The sequence below is a fragment of the Ambystoma mexicanum genome, chromosome 3p (genome assembly GCF_040938575.1).
Source record: "Ambystoma mexicanum isolate Mex_15411 chromosome 3p, UKY_AmexF1_1, whole genome shotgun sequence".
Lineage (NCBI taxonomy): Eukaryota > Metazoa > Chordata > Amphibia > Caudata > Ambystomatidae > Ambystoma > Ambystoma mexicanum.
In genome coordinates this window covers 392,881,427-392,899,794 of record NC_090925.1, presented here as the reverse complement: position 1 = coordinate 392,899,794, position 18,368 = coordinate 392,881,427, and positions in this window count along the sequence as shown.

The following is an 18,368-nucleotide window of genomic DNA, read 5'->3' as shown; positions in this document are numbered from 1 at the left end:
TTGATTATACAATGTAATAAGTCATTACAAAATACTAATACTAACATGCTATTTTCTTTTATCACAGAAATTAACAAGAAATACATGTACTCCAGTTACTAAACCAAACTTTTTTTTTTTTTATTTTTTTATTAAAGTGCTTTTGGTTAATTAAAACCTTATACACTACAGAATTTTAACATTAACCATACATAGTTACATATTTCACATAGAAAATCATTAGTCAACACATTTTTATAATTAATTCTTGTTTACAGACTATTTACAAAATACCTCCCATTACACGCTTCCAAATATAAAAGGCTGCCCCAATAAAAACCTTAATTTCTCCGTCATAAATAACTGACCAAAATTGGTCTGATTCAATTCTTTGCATGTCCCCTACTAAATTTGAGTACCCTTTAGTGTAGTATTCTTTTAAGTTTGGGCAGAGAGTTAGAATATGTCTTACTGTCTCCACCTCGATATTACAGTATCTACACAGTCTTTCTGCACGAGGAGTTTTTGTTCTTGCCCCGATAATTTCATTACACGGGAGAATGTTCAACCGTAATTGTAGTATGAATCTTCTCATAGCTTTATTTCCCGTGTTAAGCAGATACTGTCTTGGTGTAGCAGGCTTGAGGCCTTGGAGAGCATAAGAGGAATATCTAGACTTTTTGTGTAAATAGGACTGATTTTCGCATAAATCCCAGATAAAAGCCTTATCTTTAAGGCTTTTCTTGATGTACATAATGTTATCTTTTCCCATGTGTACATTATATCCTAGGACTTCTAGAAATGTTAATACTATTTTTTGTAAATTTAACAAATAGGGATTCTTAAATCTGCCTTCACTTTTATTTTTACCTATAAGGTTGAGCAGATTACCTTCATCCCCATACCCCAAAATTATTCTTAAATAAAGTTTGCAACATTCTATTTTCCATAGGGTCGAGAGGGATATTAGCCCCAATTCGCATCTTATCGCTTGTATTGGTACCGAATTTGGGAGTCCTAAAGCTGGTCTCCAAATCTTCCCTTCAAGTAGATGCAATTTACTCAGATATTTGCTTTCTACAGTTTCCAGTGCATACAAAATTCCAGGAATAATACAACTTTTATATATCTCGAGTAGACCTTCGACAGAGTGACCTCCTTTACTGGTGATATATTTTCTTATAACTTTCCATTTCTTTACTATTTTAGTACTCACCGCCTCTTGGAAAAAATGTATGCAGGGATTGCTCAGAATAGGCATCCCCAAATAAGGGTAGGCCTCCACTACCTCCAGTTTTATCGAGTTTATCTGCCACCTAGAAATAAGCTTTTTCTTTTCGAGCCTGGTGGCTCCAAATACCATAACCTTAGTTTTGTTTATATTGATACTTAGGTTATTCTTTTCGGAGTACAATAATAGTCCATTCAACATTCTTTGCAACCCTACTGGAGTTTTATCCAAGAGGACGGTATCATCTGCATACATCAGGCCACAAATGGGTTTTCCCGCTACTATTGGTGGAAAGTTATTTATAGTCGAGAAACTTTCCCACATATCTGAGACATACAAATTGTACAGTATGGGAGATGTCACACATCCCTGCTTTAGACCGGTGTTAGTGGCGATCTCTGGAGATATCATCCCTCCTTTGCCCAAACAGATGGAAACAGTGGTTTCCCTATACATTTCCCTCAGAAAGTGCAAAATTTTGGGACAGATATTTTTCTCACTTCGTTTCTTCCACAGCAACCCCCTATTGACACTATCAAAAGCTTTCGAATAATCTACAAAGCACACATACAGTTTTTCCCCCTTATCCTTTGACCCTGCTATGATGTAATTCAGCATTGTTAGGTTATCAATGGTACTGTACCCTTTCTGAAAGCCAGTTTGAAGAGTAGATAGAAGTCCCTTTTCCTCTATCCAAATGTTTAACCTCTCCACTAAAAGGGAGCAGAAGATCTTACAACTGCTGTCTGCCATAGCCAGCAATCTATAGTTATCGGGCAGTTTTCTATCTCCCTTTTTAAAAATAGGGACCACTATGGCTTTCCTCCAGCTATCCGGTATGCGGCCTGTTTCCCATATACCAGTAAACAGCTGGAGCAAAATCATTGCCCATTTCTTAGGATTTTGTTTTATGACAGCATTTGCAAGCCCATCCGGGCCTGGGGCACGTGAGGATTTCATTTTAGAGATCACTTTCAAAATATCTAGGATACCAAAGGGGATAATGTCTTGGTCATATGAATTTATCCCATTGAGACTGAAATAGAGGTCAGTAATATAGTGCTTCCATGCATCTTGGCTCACATTAGTACTTTCCCTACAATCCTCATCCATCAGGTACTGTCTATATAGGTACCAAAATTTTTTTGAATCATGGGTTTTACATATCGTGTATAAACACCTCCAATTGGCGTTGCTGGTGTTATACTTGTAATCCTTGATCCAATTTTTGTAATGAGTCTTTATGTTTTTAATTCTCTTACTTCTCTCTTCTTCATCCAAGTCACATGTCTGCTTAAGTTTGCAAATCTCACCCAACATTTCTTTTTTTCTATCATAGATCATTTGATCATATTTGTGGGAGTGATTTTTGCCCCTTATATTTTTCACAATAACCTTGCTGTTTACCCTCCGAATTATACCCAAAAGATTAGTTATTGGATTAAGACCATTCAATGCAATATCCTGCCCCTCAATGGGCAGCCGATCAAACAGCTCATTAAAGATGATTAAATTTTTATCCGACCATGTGATCCTATTTCCGGATGCTGAGAATTGTATGTCCATCTCATTACTCACTTCCCAACATTTACTTTCCGAGCCCTTAGTAAATGTGCCCCTAATGGGTGTATGGTCACTCAGAGTGGTAGCAATATGTTCAAAGGAGATTGTGGATAGGCTTAATTGTTTACTTACAAACATATAGTCTAACCTATAGCCTACCTTCCCATTAGTCCAAGTTGCCCCCACACCTGGACCTAAGTGAGGTTCTAGATATTCTAGGTCCCAGCTGGTCATAAGGTTCATCCACCGACAACCCTGCCTAATCTGTGTATTTAAACCCGCCATCAGGTTACCCTCTTGAGTTTCCAATGATGCGATAATGGCCGTTTCATCCCACAATTCTTTGCATCTGTTCATCTCCTTAACGGCGGAGTCACAGTGGGCATTGAAATCTCCCACTATACAAATATCAGACTCAGGGAAATCCCGGATCCATCTTTCAATAGTATGGTTTATATATTCCCCAATCTCTTGTATATCTTCCCGCCCTGGTTGAGAGTATATATTAATAAGAAGGAAACTCCCTAATTGATTTCCCCTGTCTATAATTGCGCACATAACATTAGGTAGATTCCCATACATCTCATACTGTTTAAATGATAAATGGTTTTTTACCCCAATACATAATCCTCCATAAGGCCTACCTTTTTCACCTTTGTGGGCAGCTTTATTCCAAATACTATATCCATCTAGTAAAATTTCCCCAGTTACCCAAGTTTCTTGTAAGGCAAAGATGTCACTCTCCATCAACATTTGTATGCCTTCCTTGTGTAGTAGAGATTTGAAACCTCTACTATTCCAAGAGAGGAGGTTAAATGTATTAATATATGCCTTATCTCAATTCTGGATTATACTAAACCAAACAGTAAGTATATTATACACTCTATGCCATGGCCACAACCATCGCAGCATATCACACCCATAATATCTTATAACTTTGTTCCTTATAAATTTGTTTTTGACCCAAAGTTATAAGCAACTATAAGTGTGATATGCTGCAGTGGTTGTGGCCAGGGCATAGAGTGTTGGGTGCATGACGAAATGGTCATGCACCCAACACTCTATGCCCTGTCCACAACCACCGCAGCATATCACACCCAGAGTCAAACATTTCAACTATGGCCTATGGAAACTTTTAGTGACCGCGGACATTACCAGTGTTCTAAGAACACTTTCAACTTGCTAGCGACCAATACGGACAGCGTCTTCAGGACACCCCCTACGAACATTTCAGGACACCACGAGTGTTCTTAGAACACATTCAACTTGACAAAGAACAATACGGACAGCGTCCTCAGAACACCCCCATTTTGTTTATTTACGAACATTTTAGGACACCGTGAGTGTTCTTAGAACACATTCAACTTGACAAAGAAAATACGGACACCGCGTGTGTTCTTAGAACACTTTCAACTTGCCAGCGAACAATACGGACAGCGTCTTCAGGACACCCCCTACGAACATTTCAGGACAACGCATGAGTTCTTAGAACACACCCCCATTTTGTTTATTTGCGAACATTGCAGGACACCGCAGAGTTCTTAGAACATTTTCAACTTGTCAACGAACAATACGGACAGTGTCTTCAGGACACCCCCTACGAACATTTCAGGACACCACGAGTGTTCTTAGAACACATTCAACTCACCATCGAGCAATACGGACAGTGTCCTCAGAACACCCCCATTTTGTTTATTTGCGAACATTTCAGGACACCACGAGTGTTCTTAGAACACATTCAACTTGAAAAAGAACAATACGGACAGCGTCCTCAGAACACCCCCATTTTGTTTATTTGCAAACATTTTAGGACACCGCGAGTGTTCTTAGAACACATTCAACTTGACAAAAAACAATACGGACACCGCGTGTGTTCTTAGAACACTTTCAACTTGCCAGCGATCAATACGGACAGCGTCTTCAGGACACCACCTACGAACATTTCAAGACAGCGCAAGAGTTCTTAGAACACTTTCAACTTGACAATGGACAATACGGAGAGCGTCCTCAGAACACCCCCATTTTGTTTGTTTGCAAACATTTCAGGACACCGCAAGGGCTCTGAGAACACATTCAACTTGCCAGCGAACAATACGAACAGCGTCTTCAGGACACCCCCTACGAACATTTTAGGACACCACGAGTGTTCTTAGAACACAATCAACTTGACAAAGAACAATACGGACAGCGTCTTCAGGACACCCCCTACGAACATTTCAGGACAACGCGAGAGTTCTTAGGACACTTTCAACTTGACAACGAACAATACGGACAGCATCCTCAGAACACCCACATTTTGTTTATTTGCAAACATTTCAGGACACCGCGAGTGTTCTTAGAACACATTCAGCTTGCCACAGAACAATACGGACAGCGTCCTCAGAACACCCCCATTTTGTTTATTTGCGAACATTTCAGGACACCGCGAGTGTTCTTAGAACAGTTTCAGCTTGCTTGCGAACAAAACGGACACATATTGAGTCCTCAGAACACCCCCCATTCAGTTTATTTAGAACATTTCAGAACACCCGTGATGTCCGCAGACAAATCGAACACAAAAAGAACGTCTACCACATAAAAAAGCACAACATTTAACCTATCTTATACCCTCCCATCCTCCCCAAACACTCCTACACACCAACACACTCTAATAAATACACATTTTGAACAAACTTTCACTGCGCTGTCCGTGGATGTCCGCAAATCCAAGATGGCGGGCGCTACCGAAAATGTGACACACTTCACGCTTCACACCGTCCAATCAGCGAACACGCTGCATGTCCGCGGACATGATGTAAGCCGCTCGGCCAATCAGGACACTGTCCATGGGGCGAACAGGGAAGTGTGTCCGCGGACCGAACACAGATATCACACATTTTTTTACCTACTTTTTGGTCATTTTAAAAAAAACTACTGGACGGATTTTCACCAAATTTGCAAAAGCACGCTTTTGGGACCAAGCCGCTGCTTCTGGTGGAAAATTTTTTCCCATTCAGTCTTGGGACCCCCCCTATAACTTTGCCTCCCCTGGACGAATCCTCACCAAACTTTGCAAAATAATTCAGAGTGGGCCATATACATTTTTTGCAAAGTCTGGTGAGGATTCGTCCATGGAGAGCGAAGTTATAAGCCGCCCAAAAAGTGCTCTTCCTATAGAAACTGCATCTTAACCATAACTACATGGCCACTACCGTGGCTATGTAATATATTTTCCTTTTCATTCTTTAGTGGCTTTCTATTTCGCAATTTTCTCTCGTGTGTGCACTGAGCAATTTTTAGGCAATTTCATTTAATATCTCGTAGTTACCCATTGAATTGCCTTGTATTTTTAGGCAGTTCAAACATGGCGGCTCTGTTGGTTCCTTCCTTCTGCCATGTTTTTCTGACCTGGTGCATTTACCTAGTGCTCTTTCTAGCTTCGCGACCAGCGCATTGATTTTTCAGTCTGTCTAAACAGCCGACCAGGTAAGACGGTTTCACATGGCCCCCTGTTCACTTTGGAATTGTAATCCAGTGTTATTGCTTACTCTAGCCTGAAGATTTAACCTCTTTAAGCCCGCTCAGTTTAGTGCTACTAATGGGTACCTCTTTTTGATTGTGTGCACTCTTTTTGTGGCATTAACCAGTTGCTTTTCACTACCTGGTAAATATCAACTTAAATTTGTTTCAATTCATTGATACAGCTCGTTTCTTTTCTTTACTTTCCTTTCCTTTATTTTGCAGCTTTAACCGCAATTGCGAAGCCTTCAGGTACTTTTATTACCCTTTTTTTTCTCAATTTGCAACAATTTGGCCATTTCTCCATAGATTGTTTGTTTCTTTCTCCTCCGCAGAGTACTTTTTGTGCATTGTCCCTTCAGCTTAAATTTCAGGCTCTATCCCTATCAAGGTAATACTGCCTCAGATTAATTGGTGTCTGGTTTATTAGGTGTACATTTACACTAGATTATTTTTTTTTTGGCATTATTGTTTTAGATTGCGCTGCTGCAGTCATTCCATCGAATAAATTGTAACCCTAGCACAAATTTGTTTTTCTCTCTATTTTGAATATTCCAACATTCACCTCCTAATGGCCTTACACCACTTTTGGTATGGCTTTAAATTTATTACGCTTATAATTTTTTCTTTTGTCAAATATGCTTTCGATTTTCGTTTTTGCCTTGCATTAACCCTATTGCAAATTGCATAAATTTAATTTTGGCTCATTCATCCCCTGCTTTTCCACTGGATGCTATGCCTTTATTTGTCCTGCTTATGTTAATGTATGGTGTCATTATATTATTGAATGTTGCACACTCCATTTTTGTTATTGTATCCTATGTTTAATAATAGCCTCAGATGAAGAGCCGTGGAAGGTTTGAAACACTTGTAAGCTGTTGCTTGTATTAAACCTTGGACTTTAAAGGCTGTTCTTTCATACAAATCACTTGGACTACCGATTTTTATTTTGCTATACTTGGCGCAGTGAAACTCGAACTTGTTTGTGTTGCACTGATAGAGAACTGGATGATGTGCAATAATCTTGCCTTAAATAGAGGGAAAACCAAGCTGATGATTGTGGGCACATCAGCGACATTGGCCAAGTTGGACCCCATATACAAGCATTTCCTACTGGTGGAGGTGACAATTGCCCCGCAAATTAAAGTGAAAATATTGGCCATGGTCTTGGACCAGTTGCTGAATATGAAGGCTCATATGGGTAGTACGGTCTCAGCATCCGTCTATTATGTCAAATTATTGTCACACCTTAGACCTTTCAGATCCCAGGCCAATGCAGAATCGATTGCAAGAGCAATTATCGGGGCAAAGATTGACTAATGTAGTAGCCTTCTAGTTGGAATCTGTAAGGCAGATACCAACAGACTTCCAGTTGTACACAATGGCGCAGTCAGAGTGGTTGTTGGGCTATCCCACCATGACCATGTCTCGGAGGCTAGACACTCCTTGAACTGGCTCCCAGTGGAGGCACAAGCTAGGTTTAGACTTTTGGTCATCACCTTCAAATGCAGACTGGGACTTATGCCCTCTTATTTTCAAGACCTTATCATGGAGAAGGTTCACGGCAGGAACCTTAGGTCTAGCAAACAGCATTACTTGTTTCTCCTCAGATGTAGAACGAAGAAGGTAGAGAACTGAGCTTTCTTTATTGCTGCTCCCAAGTCATGGAATTTGCTACCATCTGCATTGCGAGATCAGACCTCCTTAGTGGTCTTCAGAAAGAACTGAAGACGTGGCTGTTTTTGTGAATAGTGCTGTTGCGTCAAGTGAAGCGTTGTGGTAGTTCAGCAGTTAGTGCTCTAATTTTTGTTTTTATGTCCTTTGCATTTGTTTGTACCCTAACGCCTAAAGGGTCCATGGTTGTGCATTACAACTAAATTAAAGTAAAGTAAAGTAACTCTTTCTCTATGCGATCAATGTTGCATGCCCTTTGCCTCCTTTGAGTTCTATCTCTTCCTCAAGCTCTCTTTGTTTCCTTGCTTCCTCTCTTACTCTTTACCCTTCCTGTCTTTCCACCTCTCTTCTCTCGTTTGCCCTACCTATTTCTTCATCCCTTCATCTTTGTATCTTTAATCTCTTAATTTCTGTTCTTCCTCTCCCTCTCTCTTTCTTTCTAGCTTATCCTGTTCTTTGATTGCTCTCTGCCTGTTATCATATTTCCTTTGCTCCTCTGCTCTTTCTTGCTTTCTCAGCTGCTCATCTTGATACAGCTGTTCCCGTCTTTGTCTATCTTTGGGCCTCGTCTTCTTTCAATCGTTCCTCTCGTTCCCTGTCTTTTTTATCATGTTCGTTCTGATCTTCCTTTTGCCTTACTTCCTCAATGCTCTTTCCATCAAGTTTGAGCAAAATCTGACCGCCCATCCATTCGTTCTGTATGAGCGCTACCTCATAAGCCTTATCTTTCTCTTCTTTCCATCTCTTTATCTCCCTTTCTATTTCTAAGGATGTACTTGATTGATCACGTCTCTCCTTGTCCCATGGGCCTTTAGAAATCACATCTCTTTTCTGGAGTCTTTTCTGAACTTTCGTCGCTGCTATGCGCAGGTGACTCATATGCCGGGTTGCTGTACCCTATTGCCGTCTTAAGCTCTCTTAATGGGTACTCTCTGTCACCCTTTGTACTAGCACCATTTTCTTCTTAGCACTGGTTAAGCATCCAGTCATCAGGGGGTGGGTCTTCTCTTTTCTCCTGGTACATTTTCCAGAGCTCTAAGCTCGCTAGCCTCTTTTCTAACTTTTTTCCCGTGTATGCTGTGTGCAAGTATGTCGTCATGTGTTACAAAACTGCTTTTGCTAATGATCTCCTTTTGGCCATGGCATGAAGATCTTATCTGCTGTGGCCTTAACCCATTCCGCACTGTACTGCTTAAACTTGGGTGCGTGTTTTGGGAACTGTTTGCACAGATGTATAAGCAGAGTAATATCTTCCATTTTCATTAGTCACACTTGACTGTCAATACTCACTGTTGTTTTTACACTTTTATAAATACTTTTCAGAAAAATAAAACAATATGAGAATGCACCAATCGTCGCAGCTCCAAGCCTTTTCTATCACGTTCTATTTCAATCTATTTAATTCACTAAACACTGTCAGTCAACTAAATAAATAAATACATTTAACATTTCCGTGCTTACTTTCCCATTCCTTCACTTTTCACTATTACTTCACTACATACATATTATACAACATACAAACAGACAGACAATACTGACAGTCTTGGCCGGCCCACATATATCTCTCAGTCCACCCTCTTTGTGACTGTTTCTCAGTCCACCCTCCTTGTGTCTGTTCTTGCCCCTAAAATTACTCCTATGGAGTGTGAGCTGTTCCCTTTAACAAAACAATCTGTTTGTAGTCTACGTCATCCATCTTGGGACTCTGAAACACCTCGTTCTAAACATCCATTGATGTAGGTCTCGTGCTCATCATATAGATCTTCCTTTATTGAGGTATCTTAATTGCTTGACGCTCCTCGTCTCAAGTCAATTACTTATTAACTCAATGCTCATCATCTCGAGTTCTTTAACCCAACCAACCTTCTGTTACTTATTTCCCGTTATCACTTCCCCTTACTTCAACACCCATTCATATTTTGCCACCTCACTCAGTCTACTCAACCAGCCGTTTCAGCCTTCGGTCCGCTCCACTTCCTTTAGAAATCGGGAAGGGATTCCGTTTGAAACCAAGGGGCCCGTCCCACATGCACTTGCCGCTATTTACAGGGAGCTTCACGTTCTCCAACGAAATGGCAGAGGATGTCCGGTATTTCCGGGACCCCAAAGCTTACTAGGTCGACAGATTTTTAACCATCCTCTAGGCGTGAACTAGGGCTATCGACCCAGCCCTTTAAGACGAGGTAGCAATACCTTGAGATGGATGGGGATGCAGAAGATACTCAAACATCAATAATCAAACTAACTCAGGAAGTTGGCAAATCACATCTGTTTTATTTGCAATTGCCTCAAACAGGGAGTACCAACGAGCATCGACAATTCTCTCGATCTTCTCGCTCAGCAAGTTTAATAAAAAAGCAGGTTATATAGTAAAAACTTGTCATTACTAATGTCATCCTAAGTAGTAAACTACAAAAACGTATTTGAGAAAGTGATAGGATTAGAGGGAACATCTAGGTATACGTTCCATACTTGTTGGGAAAGTGATTGGGTCTCTAACATCAGATGGGACAACTAAGCCCTCCCCTAGTGCAGGTCACTACGAACGTCATCAAATACACAACGTCTCATTGGTTCACAGACTATAGGGCTCTTTTTCTATATGGCCCTCTATAATTGGTTGGAACCCTTGCATCCGTCAGTACTTTTCCACAGACAACATTAGCATGCAGGCTGGCATACACGTGCTGGCGGGTTGGTCTTGACCATAGCTTCCCACCAATTAGCCTACTATCTATCATCACTCTGCTGTCTGCCAGTCAATTAGCCCTTTGAAGATTGGCCTTGAGTTTGTTCTTCGAGAGAGAGTATAGCATACTATGTCTCCTGGAGTTGGCATAGCACGTCATAATTATCTATTTTCACTCATCCACATGACTGAAGACCATGTTTTAGAGTTCTGCTGCATTTAAAATACTCTTATTTAATGAACCTCTGACGTCTTCATTGTTCTCGTACCCGTCTTCTGAACAGGAGTTTGTTCTTTTCACACACTTTTAACCACTGTCTGATCCTTCAGGCCCAGAGCGGCCTTGGCTTCTTGGTGCTGGTCCAGCCTCACCTTTCTTTGATTCACTTCTGTAATTCAATTTCTTTTCAACTGTGGCACACTGGAAAAGCCTTTCTTTCTCTGGGTCCAGCTCTGCTAAAATGTGTAGTGGCATCGTCCATAGTTCATTCACTCCTATACATATATATTTGGCGCATGTCGCAATCTATTCACTACATAGCTAGCCTTAAGAATACTTTGTCTGCTTGCGTTTCTTGCATCTGTGCACGTGTAAAAGGACTTGATATCATCATTGTTTCTGTAGCATAAACATCTTCATCTCGATCTCGAAATATTGCTTATCTTCGACACTTTCTTAACACCTATAGAATGTTTATGTTCTCTTGCCTCTTCATCTCTTCTGGGTGTGTCAGCCCTGCTTCATGTGATGTCACCAATCTTCCCTTTTGCTCACTTTTCCCTCTTCTTCTGGTATTTCATTCAAATGGTCATCATACTGTCGTGTATGCAAGTACAGTTTTCTCAATGGGAACCTTGCTTCCAGGATTCTCCTTGGTATTGGTATCTTCACTGGTACTGCACGTATTTCACACTCTGGTTCCCAACATATAAGCATCATGGGAGTGGTGCTTGAGGTGGGGTCACTTGGCTCTTCTACAGCATGTATTCACAACATGGATAAACTAAAGGAGGCTGGGATGCTTAAAAGACAGCTTCCCACCCCCAAAGGTAGAAGGGTCTGTTCTTTTACTGCATACGGTTGCATTTTTTAAATCAGAAATTTGATTAATGAATTAATGAAATACATTTAGATAGACCTTTCTTGTGTCATTCAAGTGTATATTTTGTATCACAGGGATATAGCATCTGAGGATTTCACTAATCCAAACTCGCCATCTTAAAACATTTTTTTTCTATCATGATGATACTTGGTGCACAAGAACTGCTCATTGTAGGCCGAAACACAGTATGCCGACTCTTTATGTTGGTTCTAAGGAAACATCTAAATTCTGTAATAAATACTAATTTTCAGAATAAGAAAGAAATTCACAAACCCATGAACAAGGAAATGGGTTACTAACCATGATGGCCTTGTAATAATGGCAAGGGAACTGTTAGCAGTCTCCCCGTTAACATGCAAGAGGAACTGGTGTCATGGGTATCAGGCAGGTAGTTGGGGCAAGCTGGGTGGAGGATTGGCAGGCCTGGCATAGGCACACAAAGAACCCATAACAAATCCCTCCTTTCATTCCTTCCTAGTGTTTGTAGTAACTTCCTGGTTACCATTTCCTGTTGCCAAACAGGAAGTGCATGATAACTCATGAGCTCTCTAGTGTTTGGGTGTGGCTGGCTATATAAACCACACCCAAGATTCTTCCAGTGCTTCGTGTTGCTTACTGTGAGCTGTATCACCTGCTCTGGATCATCCTGTTTCTGCTTACCTGCTCCGGATCATCCTGCTTTTGCTTACCTGCTCTGGATCATCCTGCTTCTGCTTACCTGCTCCGGATCATCCTACTTCTGCTTAACCGCTGCGGATCATTCAGCTTCAGCTTACATGGTTCTTACTCCACGCCGCAGCTATCTACAGTCAAGAGGGGACTTCTACACCGGCACCTGTAAGAACAAAGAAGAACAGCGTTAACACGAGCACATCAGTAACGCTGCGCATACTCACCGAATCTTCCAGCGACGCTGGAATCCAGGTTAGTTGCACGAGCGCACAAACCCCTGTAAGAAAGAAGAGACATTATTCATTGCGCTCACTCCAATAACGCGGACACTTATTTAACTGCATTCTCTCTCTACGCGGTGCATACTTACCAAAAGCCTCCGTGCAAACTTACCTAACCACCAAGTCTCCAGTAGTGCTGAACCCGGACTCAAGGCGCTAATACCACATAATTTCTCATGCAAGGGAAAGGGAGAGACATTACCGGGCGCGCGCGAATTGAAGGCGCTGCGCAAACCTACCAGCAGCTAGCTTCTAAACGCAGCGCTACTCACCCACAAAAATACCAGCAAACAAAGACAATACGGACAATTTTGGACACTCAACATTCTCCGAGCAACATTCACTTGTGGGAAGGAACTGGTGCCTTGAACTCTCGGCCTCGCTGTGAAGGCATAAAACAGCGTTTGGCATCTGAACTCAGCCTACAGACATTGGCACCAATCGCATGAGTGAATCGCACCCCTGCAAATGCAGGATGGAGTGCACACCCTACTAAAAGATCAAGGTAAGCCCATAGGGGGAGATCACAGCACACAGTAAAAAGAAGGGAAGGGCCCAGCGGAATTGGGTAATTTCGGGTCTGAGTGTACACCTTGTATTTGACAGGTATTCCTCCGGGTGAAACAGGGGAAGTGAAGACTCAGGGTCAAGGGAGGCTCGTCCATCGCTCCTGCAGAGACACAGGTGAATGTGACAGAACACAAAGCCATCCTCAATACCTCTGCCCGAATGATGGAAACCTCCGAGGTAGACCAGCTTTCCCTATTGTTAGATGAACTATGGCCGAGGTGCATGCAGCCCGCTCAGAGACAAATGCCTTAAGGCGCGAACTGGTAGTCAACAGGGACAAAACAAACAATTTATCAAGACAGCTCCTACAGACCCAAGCTGGTCTAGCACCCCTAACATGTGGAGTTCCACAGGGGCAGCCTACCGTGGCACCTGTAGCCACACCTGTTCAGGTATTGCTTCCAGGAAAAATCCCTTTAGCACCCCCGGAACGCTTCTGTGAGGATCCCAAGAAATTTGGAGCTTTCATGAATCAATGCCGGCTATATTTCATATGCAAACCAGACACCTTTCTGAACGACCAAGCTAAAGTAGCTTTTGTCCTCTCCTATTTAGGAGAGCATGCCGTGGACTGGTTTGTCCCATTAGTGCTTAGGGACGACCCTTTACTGAGAAATTACCCAGGTTTTGAGCGTGAACTGGAAAAACTATTTGCCCATCGGACTCAAGGTCAGGCCCTGGATGATGAGCTACTCTCTCTGCGACAGGGTGGTGGGGTTTCTTATCTCAGATGTTGCCACATTCAATCGCTTAATAGCCGAATCAGGTTGGCCAGAGGAGAAACGAATAATATTATATTATCGAGGACTGAGAGGAGAATTAAAAGATGTCTTGGCGCAAGTAGTTAATCCTCCCGAAGATTGCAGTGAATACATCGACCTAAATATGCAACTAGACCAACGGTTAAAGGATCGTAAGGCCGACCGAACCAGATCAGAGCATAGACCAGTGTATGTCTGACCAAAGGAAGCGACCCATTGACAGGCCTCAGAAATACACTCAGAGCCCATACGATTGGGTGTTCTCAGGGGGCCACTTACCAAGGCGGAGATAGAACGGAGGCGTCAGGAAAAACTTTGCTTATATTGCGGCCAATCTGGTCACTTCCTCCAGAACTGCATGATTAAACCCCCATGAAAGACAATGGGGGTACTAGATAACACAGGGGAAGACACAGGTGCGGTAGCGGAAAACTCCAACACCCGGCAGATGTAGAGGTCAGTCTGTCGAGCCAGGAAAAGAGCACTCATATCTCGCATTTCAGTATTCCTGTGGTTTTGGTAGACCCGTCACAGCCCACCCGAATGCATGCCCTCAAGGCTTTCATGGACAGTGGGGCTATTGGGAACTACCTGGACATAAACACTGCAAAGACCTTGGTATTAGCATTCCACCGTAAGGACACTGCAGAAAGCGTGACAGCTGTGGATGACACACAACTCCTTTCGGGACCAGTAACACAGTGTACTTCCACCATCACCGTAATCTGCCAAGATGGCCACAGAGAAAGTATTAGATTCAACCTTATCACTGCACCCCAATTCCAGCTTATTCTTGGGATACCGTGGCTAGAGACGCACAACCGAAAGATAGATTGGCGAGCTCGAACCTTACTCTTTTCCACGGAATGCGCCTCTTGTTATGACATCAAAGGGATCAAAGGAAGCCCATTGTTATCTTCACAGGAAAAAATAGCAGGTTTAGGCTTGGTGGGCACTTTACCAGAGGAATACCAGGAGTTCAAGGATATGTTTGCGAAGGAGAAAGCTAATACACTACCACCAAATCGAGTTTACGACTGCCAGACCGACCTGCAACCAGGGCCACAAGTCCTGTGCAGCCGTATTTATGCATTACCCGAGGAGGAAAACACTCATCTACTGACCTACTTGGATCAATACCTGGCCAATGGCTTCATTAGACTATCTAAGTCACCAGCCGCCTCCCCACTCTTCTTCGTACCGAAGAAAGAGGGGGACTTACGAACGTGTATTGATTACCGGGCCCTAAATCAAGTCACCATAAAAAATAAGTACCCGTTATCTCTGATACCAGTACTCATAGACCAGGTGAGACAAGCAAAGATTTTCACCAAGCTATACTTACGCGGCGCATATCACCTGGTACGCATGAAGAAAGGGGACTATCAGGCTCCTGTTGATTGGCGAAGAGGGAGCATAAACTCCTGCCTCCCCGTTGGGTCTTAGCACCTGGGAAGGTAAACCACAGGCCACCGTGACCCGCCAGGGAAAGAGGGTTAGGGTCCGTTGGTTTGGATGGGTTGAGGGAGTTCAGGTTAACCAGAAAGAGGGTTAGGTAGATGTTATCGATGGGTAGAGGGTATTAGGGGAACATGCTCCTCGGCTCCCGTATGCTGATCCAGTGGAAGTACTCTGCCCAGGCATTCATGCACTCCTCACTCACACTGTGCGCCCCTCAAAAGGGGAGCCTTTGTACTGGAGCTCCGGAACCAGGACACTATCAAGGTAAAGTGCTGACTATCTCTGTTGCACCGCTACAACCTATAGCAATACCACTTCACAATACCTGCATTAACTCATGCAGCACATATCCTCAGATTGCATGTTTGTTCACCAAGCCCCCTTGCATTATATTGATACAAGGTACAAACAAGTAAACAGCACTTAGCTTTGATTGCTGACTGTTGCCTCAGGTTCTCCGGGCTTGTTCGTATTGCTCAGCCAAAGGACACTCAACATTCCACTGAAAAATACCAAAACATATTGTCAGTGTGGGCGAAAACAAATCCAGGTGCCTAGCACATGGATCGAAAAATGCTCGTAGTTGACTTCACTCAGAGAGTCTAATTAGTTCCCCAGAGTAAAGTATGTGGGCAGATTAGTCACAGTATTTGAACGGGATGCCCCTAATCATGCAGGGTCTATGCACTGGTTTTCTAGTCTGGCAGGGTTCATGTGCGATGCGTCACGTACCTCCGTCCCTATCTGCCTTATGGCGCTACAATCGTGGTTCCAGCTGAGAGTTAGGCCGGAATCTGCTTGAGCCTCCCAACTGCGTTCACGTTCCCAACAAGTAGTAAAATGAAGTAAACTCTCTCTTGGCTGTACGCGGGTCCTGGGGTGTTCAGGTGGGAGCTTGTGCCGTGCGTAGGCATGCCTGCCGGAGCTCGGGTGAAACACGTCTTCTCTCCTCAGAATCCGGAATTGCGAGCGTCGCTCCAATGGCGAGGCTCGCGCATGCGCGATAGCACGGGAGTGACATTTCCCTGACAGCAGGCTCGTGCAAAGCACGACCTGCTGGGAAATGTAGTTTCAAGGCGGTTCTCCATCCCAGAGTCTTCTTTCTGCAAAAGGGATGGAGAACCTGCCTTGAATACTGGGTAGGGCATTTCAGGAGTGCTCTTACCCCTTCTGCAGCCCCCTCAATGGCTGCTACCTGCCTTCTAGCCCCAACACCTGGCCCAGCCCTGACAGTACTCCCCCTCCCTCTCTCAGGTCCTGGTTTAGAGGGATATCGAAGATGGAATTGGCGAAGGAGTCGAGGAGCATGAATGTTTTGTGCCGGTTTGGTTCTCGGGGCCGTACCCTTCCCAGTCTATGAGGTGCCATAGTTTTCCCTGCCTACGGCGTGAATCCAAGATAGCCTTTACCTCGTATTCTGGATAACTATCCACCAACATGGGTGGAGGACTTTTTGTCTTTACAGAAGCTGGGGCTGGTTTTAACAAGGCCACATGAAATACCGGATGTACCTTCATATGTTGCGGTAGTGATAGTTGGACTGCCACCGGATTGATGATTGACTTGGTTGGGAACGGGCCAATGAAACGAGGCTGAAACTTGCGAGGTCCCTGTAAATGGAGGTTTAGTGTTGAAAGCCACACCCTGTCCCCTATCTTGTAGAGTGGACTTACCCTCGTTTTCTTGTCTGCGTAGCGCTTATATGATGATTTTGCTGAGATCAGGTTATGTTGTATGGACTGCCAAAGGGTTTCAAGCTGCCTTTTTCGTCCCTGCGCTGCTGGAAACTCTGGTATTTCAGTTTGTGGCAATGGTTGGAAGCGTGGGTAGTACCATATGAACCAAAAAATGGTGTTACCTTGGTTGACGAATGGACGGCATTATTATACCCTAGTTCCGCCAGCCAGATGACCTCTGCCCAGTTGTTATCCTTGCCTTGAATGAGACAGCACAGGTATTGCTCCAAAGTCTGGTTTAAACATTCCGTTTGCCCGTCTGTTTCTGGATGGTAGGCGGTGGACAAACGTATACTCATCCCTACTGTATTACAAAATGCTTGCCAAAAACGTGAAGTAAATTGTGGACCTCTGTCCGAGACTACGCTATATAGAATCCCATGTAGTCGAACTATGTTCTGCAGGATCAAATCGGCTAATTCACTGGCTGTTGGCGTGCCCTTAAAGGGTACGAAGTGAGCCATCTTGGTGAGATAATCCACGACTACTAAAATGTATGTGAATCCATGGCTCGAGGGCAACTCCACAATCAGATCTAAGGAAACAGTGTGCCAAGGAGTCGGAGGTGTTGGAAGTGGTTGCAAATGACCCGCCGGTTTATTATGCTCAGTTTTATTTCTCATGCAAGTATCACAGTCGGAAATGAAATGCTGCACATATGTCTTCATACTGGGCCACCAGAAATGTCTGTTTAGCAGTTCCATGGTTTTAGCTGTGCCGGGATGACCTACAAACGGCGAAACATGGCACCACTGAATTGCTTGTTGTTGAAGTGGGGCAGTGGGTAGGTACAGGGCAGCTTTGAAAAAGGGCAATCCGTCCTTTATTGTCCGATTTAAGTCCTGTGCCGTCCAGTGTGCTAAATCCTGTGCTGACATAGCTTTTCTGATGTTTTCGAACATGTTGTCTACTACAATGCCTCCCACCACACAACTTGGTTTTAGTATAGATTTGACTTCTTCTTTTGGTTCTGAGTGTTCAGTGTTGGGTTCTGGGTAACGTGACAGAATGTCCGCTTTCCTGTTTTCCACCCCTGGACGATATGTTACAACAAAGTCAAACTCTGAAAAGTACATGGCCCATCGTAGCTGCCTAGGGCTAAGGGCTTTGGCCGACTTTAAGAATTGTAAGTTACGATGGTCGGTAAATA